This window comes from Xiphophorus couchianus, chromosome 8 (assembly GCF_001444195.1).
Source record: "Xiphophorus couchianus chromosome 8, X_couchianus-1.0, whole genome shotgun sequence".
NCBI lineage: Eukaryota > Metazoa > Chordata > Actinopteri > Cyprinodontiformes > Poeciliidae > Xiphophorus > Xiphophorus couchianus.
Window position 1 is genome coordinate 28,489,354 of NC_040235.1, and position 8,316 is coordinate 28,497,669.

An 8,316-nucleotide genomic window follows, 5' to 3' on the forward strand; every position below is an offset into this window, starting at 1 on the left:
TGAGTTTGTGAAAAATAAACTTTCACAAGTTGTGTTAACTTTTTATTAATTTTGTCAAACCTCCAAGAGTTGAATAAACTAAAAATCTTTAGCTTAGCAGTTAAAAAACTGAAAGAAGAAAAAGACAGGAGTGGGAACTATTTCCCAGAGTGCTTAGCAGCATGTTTTTGTTTCCTGAGATGAAAGTGTGTTACATTGATTTGACTCTTGTGTTATTAAGGCAAATGTTTATTTAATGCATCTGACAGTTTGCGAAGCTTGAGGATAATGTTCTGTTTACACTAAATGTTTCTGAGCAGAATTCAATGTGATGATTAATAAAATTCATTATCAGATCAGAAAATCTGTTCATGCAATTTCAAACAAGATCTTAAATTATTCTCAAGTAAAATAAGTAGTTATTTTAACTTGATATTGTGAGTAAAAATAATAGGGAAGTGTGTGCTCTTTAACTAGGTGAGGGCAGTAGTTTTTTTTTTGCACATTGTGAAATAATTATTTGGTTTAAATTGCAGCATTAAGTTAAAACTCACAATTCAAGATTAATGAGCTTAAAAATAATGTTTAGACACCTTTGTCTCTTGTTGTTAAATCAACTTCCTGAACTTTGATCCCTGAGTTAAAACCAATACAATTTTCTTGTTGACTTAACTGCATTTTCAAGTTAAACCACCTTGAAATGTTTTACAATGTAGCTGTGTTCCTGTCAAGCTGGAAGGTCTTGGGTTTTGAATACCACCTGAGGTCTTTCTTCATGTCCTCCTTGTGCAGATATTGGTTCTCTCTGGGTACTCCAGCTTTCTCCCACAGTCCAAATCCATGACTGTTGGATTAATTGTCCAGTCAAATACATGACTGTTGGATTAATTGTCCCAAATACACTTTTGAGAGTGCACTCTCAAAAGTGTATTTGGGTTGTAGTTCATGTTATGGACTGTTGAGAAACGAGATATTTGCTACCTGCTGCTCGTTGTTCTCTCGTCTCCCCAGGTCCGTTAATGTCATGTGTAAAAGTGAAACCACAAAGACAACAGTCACTGTTCAACTTCCCAATCAACCAGAATTTATTCAAATAATCAATGCATAAAATCACGTCAACAGCTCAACATAATCATCAGAAACCAAAGCCACAAAGAAGAAATTAATTACCTTAGAAAAATACCAATATAAGAAGACCACTTTGTATATTCGGAGACCACTGAGTGTGGCAGTTAAGACAGTTCCAACGCAAGTTGTGTATCCAATTAAATTTATTATGTCTAATCAACTCAATTTTCTAAGTTTATCCAAATCAATATATTAAGTTTTTTTAACTGAATTCATTAAGTGTGTTTAAAATGACTAACTTAAGCCAGTCCACTCAAATCATTTAGATTACTTCAAATAAAGTAAACTAATAAAGGATCTCTCTTTTGAATGTTGTTCTTTTTTCTTTGGCGCAGACAGCCTTTATTTGAGAGTATTTAGACAGGAAAGTGGGTAATGAAGGAGGGGGAAGACATACAACTAAGGTTATCATGCCGGGAATCAAACCTGCGACGGCTACATGAAGGACTAAGGCCTCCTTATGTTTGTTGTGCTCTACCCCTGCTCCACCACAGCACCCTGGTTGAGGTCAGATGTAGGATACGAATGTGGCATTAAACTTAATTGTTTCAAGAAAAGTCAAAATAAAAAGTTCCTTTAAATTTGTAAGTCCATAACATCAACTACAACCCAAATACACTTTTTAAAGTACTGTACACTTTTTAGTGGGTGTGTAGGCGTGTATGTATTAGAGCGAGTTAGTGTGTGACCTTTGAACTTTTTTCTGGTGTTGTAAATGGTTTTATATCATTTAAACACCAATACAACAATACGTACCCAAAGTATTATGGGTAAGTATTGTTACCCATAGTACTTTGTATTATGAGTAACAAAGTATGCTTTGTTTTATAGGTAAAATTACCCATAAGACCATCTTTGTACCCTAGTGGTGCTCAGCTCACACGGAAATAGAAACAGAAACAAAGTATCACTTTTTCTAAGGATGTGGTCAATTTAGGAAAAGTCATAAAATTTTAAGTTGGAAAAAGAGTTTAAGGTATTTTTTCTACAGCTAAATATGGTAGTGGATCACTTTTGATCCGCAAGACAACGCAAGGGTTAAAGGAATCCATTAGTTGTACTAATACTTTGAGAAATATTAATTCTAGATTTAAAAATAATGCAGTAGGTTGTTTAGTTTTTATAATTTTTATTAAAATTTTGTCACACTTACGTTGTCATGTTGGTCACGTTGCAATGCAGTCTTGGTAAATGACTCCTACTTGGTCCGACTGCGCTAGCTCCGTCCAGCCAAAGCAGCAATGAGTGACATCTTTAAGCCTTTTCAAATTGAACTGGAGCACATTGAAATTGATGGGAATATAGAAATCACAAGAGGTAATGAAGATGAGGAGGACTAAACTGAGGAAGAGGACAGAGTTGGCAGTAGAAGCTGGTGTTTGTGCTTCAGCTTAATAAATCAAACAATGAATGACATGTCCCTCTGATGTGTCATTAACTACTGTACATCAATAGGTGTTTAGGTCTTCCTCCAATGTCTGATCGGTGGTTTCACGTTCAGTACGGGAGTAGCATTAGCTCCGTCAAGGTAAGAAGAGAGGCAGGTGAAATGATTACCCATCACGCCTCTTGCCTACTGTACAAGCCTGGCATACTCCAAGATAACAATGGGCTCGAATTGTGAAAGTGGTTCAGGGAGCATAAGGCATCATTTTCACACATGGATTGACCACCGCAGAGCCAAGACTTTAACCCAATTGAGAATCTTTGGGATTTGCTGGAGAAAGTTTTGCACAGCTGTCAGACTCCACCATCATCAATGCAAGATCTGGGTGAAAAATTAATACAACACTGGTTAGAAATAAATCAGCAGAAGCTTATAATCCAAACAATGCCACAGTGAATGTGTGCCTTAATCAAGGCTATAGGCAGTCCAACAAAATATTAGTGTGGCCTATTTTTCTGGCCAGGCAGAGGCAAAAGCTCTGACTGAAGACACTGTCGTTGAATGTCTCTCTGACCAGTACTGTGCACATAATCACCAGCGTATCAAAACAGATTCATAAATGAGGTGTTACAACTTATATTTTAGTGAGTTGTGCTTTTAAAAGCAAACAGTCTGACTTTTATACTTGACACATACAGTATGTTGGTGCAGTATTCTCCAAAAATGAGCCCTTCTCAAGGGATCACATAATACTAAACCCACTGTACAGGAGGACCTTCCAATTCATCCAGTTAAAGCAGTGGTCCCCAAACTACGGCCCACGGGCCAGATGCGGCCCGCCTCCACATTTGGTCTGGCCCCCTGAACAATACCAGAGTATTTTCATATATGTGCATTTTTATTTGATAAGTTGGACTTTTGCAATAAAATGTTCCTTAGTAATGAACTTTATTTATTATTAACTATTAGTTAGTAACTATTTTATATATGCATATAATTGACCCTAACCCTTTTTTTTATGTGGAGAACCCAGTGTTATTTGGTTATTATTTATTTCATAAATAGTGTTATTTCCTGACTTTTGTTCTCTGAAGAATCCAGAAAAGGTTATTTGATTGTGCTTTCTGAAAAACAATACATTTTTATGTTTAGCACTCTTACAATCGTCACACTTTTTCTGTTACAAAATGACCCCGGCCCCCCATCAGAGAAGGGACAAGTTATGTGGCCCTCACAGGAGAAAGTTTGGGGACCCCTGAGTTAAAGTGAAAGAACCCCCCCAAACCCAAACCCAAACTTCTTACCAACTTGTGATTATCCACTAAGGTTTGGTTTTATATTGTGACAAAAAGGGTTTATTCTTTCTTTGTTCACCTTTCTATAACTAAAGAGTTCCTTGTTCCTTCCTACTTAAATCCAGTGCCAATCTATTTCATGGTAAGAATAAAACCAGTTTATAGAAGTTTCTGCTATCAAACATAAAACTCTTCAGGTCCACCCCATACTTTAGTTCAGATTCCATCAGTACCATAAATATATAAATGTGTATTAATTTGCATTGGTATGGATGACCTTATTGTCAACTATCTACGTGTCAAAAGAAGGTGTTACATTTTGCTTTTATCCATAATTGAAAATATGAAATACAAGAACAAGCTGGGGTTTTTTTTAACTTCAGAGAAGCTGGCCCAGGCCAAAGAAGAGAACCTGGATATGCACCAGGTGTTGGATCAAACCCTGCTGGAGCTCAACAATCTTTAGAGGCTCCCGCCGCTGGATGAAGGAACACCTGAAGGACCAGAGCACAGCAACGCTTCCTCTGCACCCGCTCTAACAACAGGAACCATCATTTTCACTGTCAACTAAGAATCATTTTTTGTGGCCCTTGTTATGAGATCAAACTGTGTCTACTAGTATAAATACAAAATAGTTTTAAGTCAGTAGGAAGCTTTTGTTTAAAATTATATAATGCAGTCAAGTAAATTCTCAAATATAATAACATAACAAAGGTACAATTTTTAAAACAAATATTTCAGCTCTGTATCTCTCATTTAAAATCAAATGTTTCCTTTGCAGTTATATTCATATATTTAGATGTTGATATTTGTATTAAAATAATAAAGAAATAAAACACCACTGGTCTCAGTAGACCAGTACGGTTTTGTCATAAATAAATTAATCACAGAAGGAGAGCATCTATCCAATACTTGATTATGAAGATTAATATCAGTGATGACCAAACACCACTCATAAGCAACATATATTTATACAGACACATTCATCATAAAAGGCTATAAGTAGAAATACGTTAAAAACCTGATAGAGTGACACATGATTTTATTCTGGAACCAAATAACAAAAACTTGTTTGTTTTTATATTTCTCTGCTCTTCCCGTTTATCTGTCAGAACGTCCAAATCTTCTTGGTGTTTCATGGCAAAAACCTTGTTTAGCTTCTGATGATACTGGTCAAATTAGATGAATATACGTAAACGTAAAGTATACATTGAATTAGTCAATGTATACTTTATTGTCAATTCACCATTGACAATAAAAGACTACAAGGACTTTTATTACTTGCCATCCCAAGTGAAACTAATAACTTAAAAACATCACATGATAAAAACTGATTAATTTTCTGTTTCCACATCTTCAAATATGTGTGCAATTTGTGACTTTGTTTTGTTGAATATGAACTTGTGTTCTAATAAACTAATCCATAAAAAGACAGCTGTAATTGTATGACTGTTTCTTGCCATGTCAACTTTAAAGACATTGTTTTTATGAGGCTTTGCATCTCCAATGAGCTTTCATAGTTTGAAAGAGCACTTACTTAAAATATTTACCATACTTTTAAAATATTCAAACATTTTATCCATCCATCCATCTTCTTCCGTTTATCCGGAGTCGGGTCGCGGGGGTAGCAGCTTCAGAAGGGAGGCCCAGACTTCCCTCTCCCCGGCCACTTCTTCCAGCTCTTCCGGGGGAATCCCGAGGCGTTCCCAGGCCAGCCGAGAGACATAGTCCCTCCAGCGTGTCCTGGGTCTTCCCCGGGGCCTCCTCCCGGTGGGACGTGCCCAGAACACCTGACCAGGAAGGCGTCCAGGAGGCATCCTGACCAGATGCCCGAGCCACCTCAACTGGCTCCTCTCGATATGAAGGAGCAGCGGCTCTACTCCGAGTCCCTCCCAGATGACTGAGCTTCTCACCCTATCTCTAAGGGAGAGCCCAGCCACCCTACGGAGAAAACCCATTTTGGCTTGTATCCGCGATCTCGTTCTTTCGGTCATGACCCAAAGCTCATGACCATAGATGAGGGTGGGAACGTAGATCGACCGGTAAATCGAGAGCTTCGCTTTTTGGCTCAGCTCTCTCTTCACCACGACGGACCGGTACAGCGCCCGCTTGACGGCAGACGCTGCGCCAATCCGCCTGTCGACCTCCCGCTCCCTTCTTCCCCCATTCGTGAACAAGATCCCGAGATACTTGAACTCCTCCACTTGGGGCAGGACACCTCCCCTGACCCGTAGAAGGCACTCTACCCTTTTCCGGCTCAAGATCATGGCCTCGGATTTGGAGGCACTGAACCCCATCCCGGCCGCTTCACACTCGGCTGCGAACCGCTCCAGCGAGAGCTGTAGATCACGACCTGATGAAGCCAGAAGGACCACATCGTCTGCAAAAAGCAGAGATGAGATCCTAAGGCCACCAAATCGGATCCCCTCAACACCTTGGCTGCGCCTAGAAATTCTGTCCATGAAAGTGATGAACAGAATCTGTGACAAAGGGCAGCCATGGCGGAGTCCAACTCTCACCAGAAACGAGCCCGACTTACTGCCGGCAATGCGGACCAGACTCTGACACCGGTCATACAGGGACCTGACAGCCCGTATCAAAGGGCCCGGTACCCCATACTCCCGGAGAACCCCTCACAGGGCTCCCCGAGGGACACGGTCGAACGCCTTCTCCAAGGCACATGTAGACAAAACACATGTAGACTGGTTGGGCGAACTCCTATGCACCCTCCAGGACCATGCTAAGGGTGTAGAGCTGGTCCAGTGTTCCACGACCAGGACGAAAACCACACTGCTCTTCCTGAATCCGAGGTTTGACTATCCGACGGACCCTCCTCTCCAGGACCCCTGAATAGACCTTGCCAGGGAGGCTTAAGAGTGTGACCCCTCTATAATTGGAGCACACCCTCCGGTCCCCCTTTTTGAACAGGGGGACCACCACCCCAGTCTGCCAATCCAGGGGAACTGCCCCCGATGTCCATGCGATATTGCAGAGTCGCGTCAACCAACACAACCCTACAACATCCAGAACCTTAAGGAACTCCGGGCGGATCTCATCCACCCCCGGGGCCTTGCCACCGAGGAGCTTTTTAACCACCTCGGCGACCTCGTCCCCAGAGATTGGAGAGCCCAACCCAGAGTCCCCAGGCTCTGCTTCCTCAATGTCCCCAGGCTCTGCATGTTGGTGGGATTGAGGAGGTCTTCGAAGTACTCTGCCCACCGGCCCACAACGTCCCGAGTAGAGGTCAGCAGCACACCATCCTCACTATAAACAGTGTTGGTGCTGCAGCGCTCTCCCCCCCCCGAGACGCCGGATGGTGGACCAGAATCGCCTCGAAGCCGTACGGAAGTCTTTCTCCATGGCCTCTCCAAACTCCTCCCACGCCCGAGTTTTTGCCTCAGCAACCACCCGAGCCGCATGCCGCTTCGCCCGCCGGTACCCATCAGCTGCTTCCGGAGTCCCACAGGCCAAAAAGGCCCGATAGGACTCCTTCTTCAGCCTGACGGCATCCCTCACCGAAGGTGTCCACCAGCGGGTTCGAGGGTTGCCGCCGCGACAGGCACCGACAACCTTGCGGCTACAGCTCCGATAGGCCACCTCGACAATGGAGGCACGGAACATGGTCCACTCAGACTCCATGTCCCCCACCTCCCCCGGGACGTGTTCGAAGTTTTGCCGGAGATGGGAGTTAAAGCTCCGTCTCTCAGGGGATTCCACCAGACGTTCCCAGCAGACCCTCACAACACATTTGGGCCTGCCAGGTCTGACCGGCTTCCTCCCCCACCACCGGAGCCAACTCACCACCAGGTAGTGGTCAGTGGACAGCTCCGCACCTCTCTTCACCCTAGTGTCCAAGACATACGGCCGCAGATCCGATGAAACGATGGCAAAATTGATCATCGAACTGCGGCCTAGGGTGTCCTGGTGCCAAGTGCACATATGGACACCCTTATGCTTGAACATGGTGTTCGTTATGGACAATCCATGACGAGCACAGAAGTCCAGCAACAGAACACAGCTCGAGTTCAGGTCGGGCGGGCCGTTCCTCCCAACCACGCCCCTCCAGGTCTCACTGTCATTGCCCACGTGAGCGTTGAAGTCCCCCAGCAGAACAAGGGAATCCCCAGGAGGAGCACTCTCCAGTACCCCCTCTAAGGACTCCAAAAAGGGTGGGTAATCTGAACTGTCGTTCGGCCCATAAGCACAAAGGACAGTCAGAACCCGTCCACCCACCCGTAGGCGGAGGGAGGCTACCCTCTCGTTCACCGGGGTAAACCCCAACGTGCAGGCGCCGAGATGGGGAGCAACAAGTATGCCCACTTCTGCCTGACGTCTCTCACCTTGGGCAACTCCAGAGTGGAAGTATGTCCAGCCCCTCTCAACATTCAATTAAAATATTGAAATATTTTTAAAGTGAAATACTAAAATATTATCTTATTTACACTTTACATCACTTTAGAGCCTTTTTCCCCTAAATTTTTACTAGAAAAGACCTACCCATGGTACTTTGTCAAAAACTTGTATAGT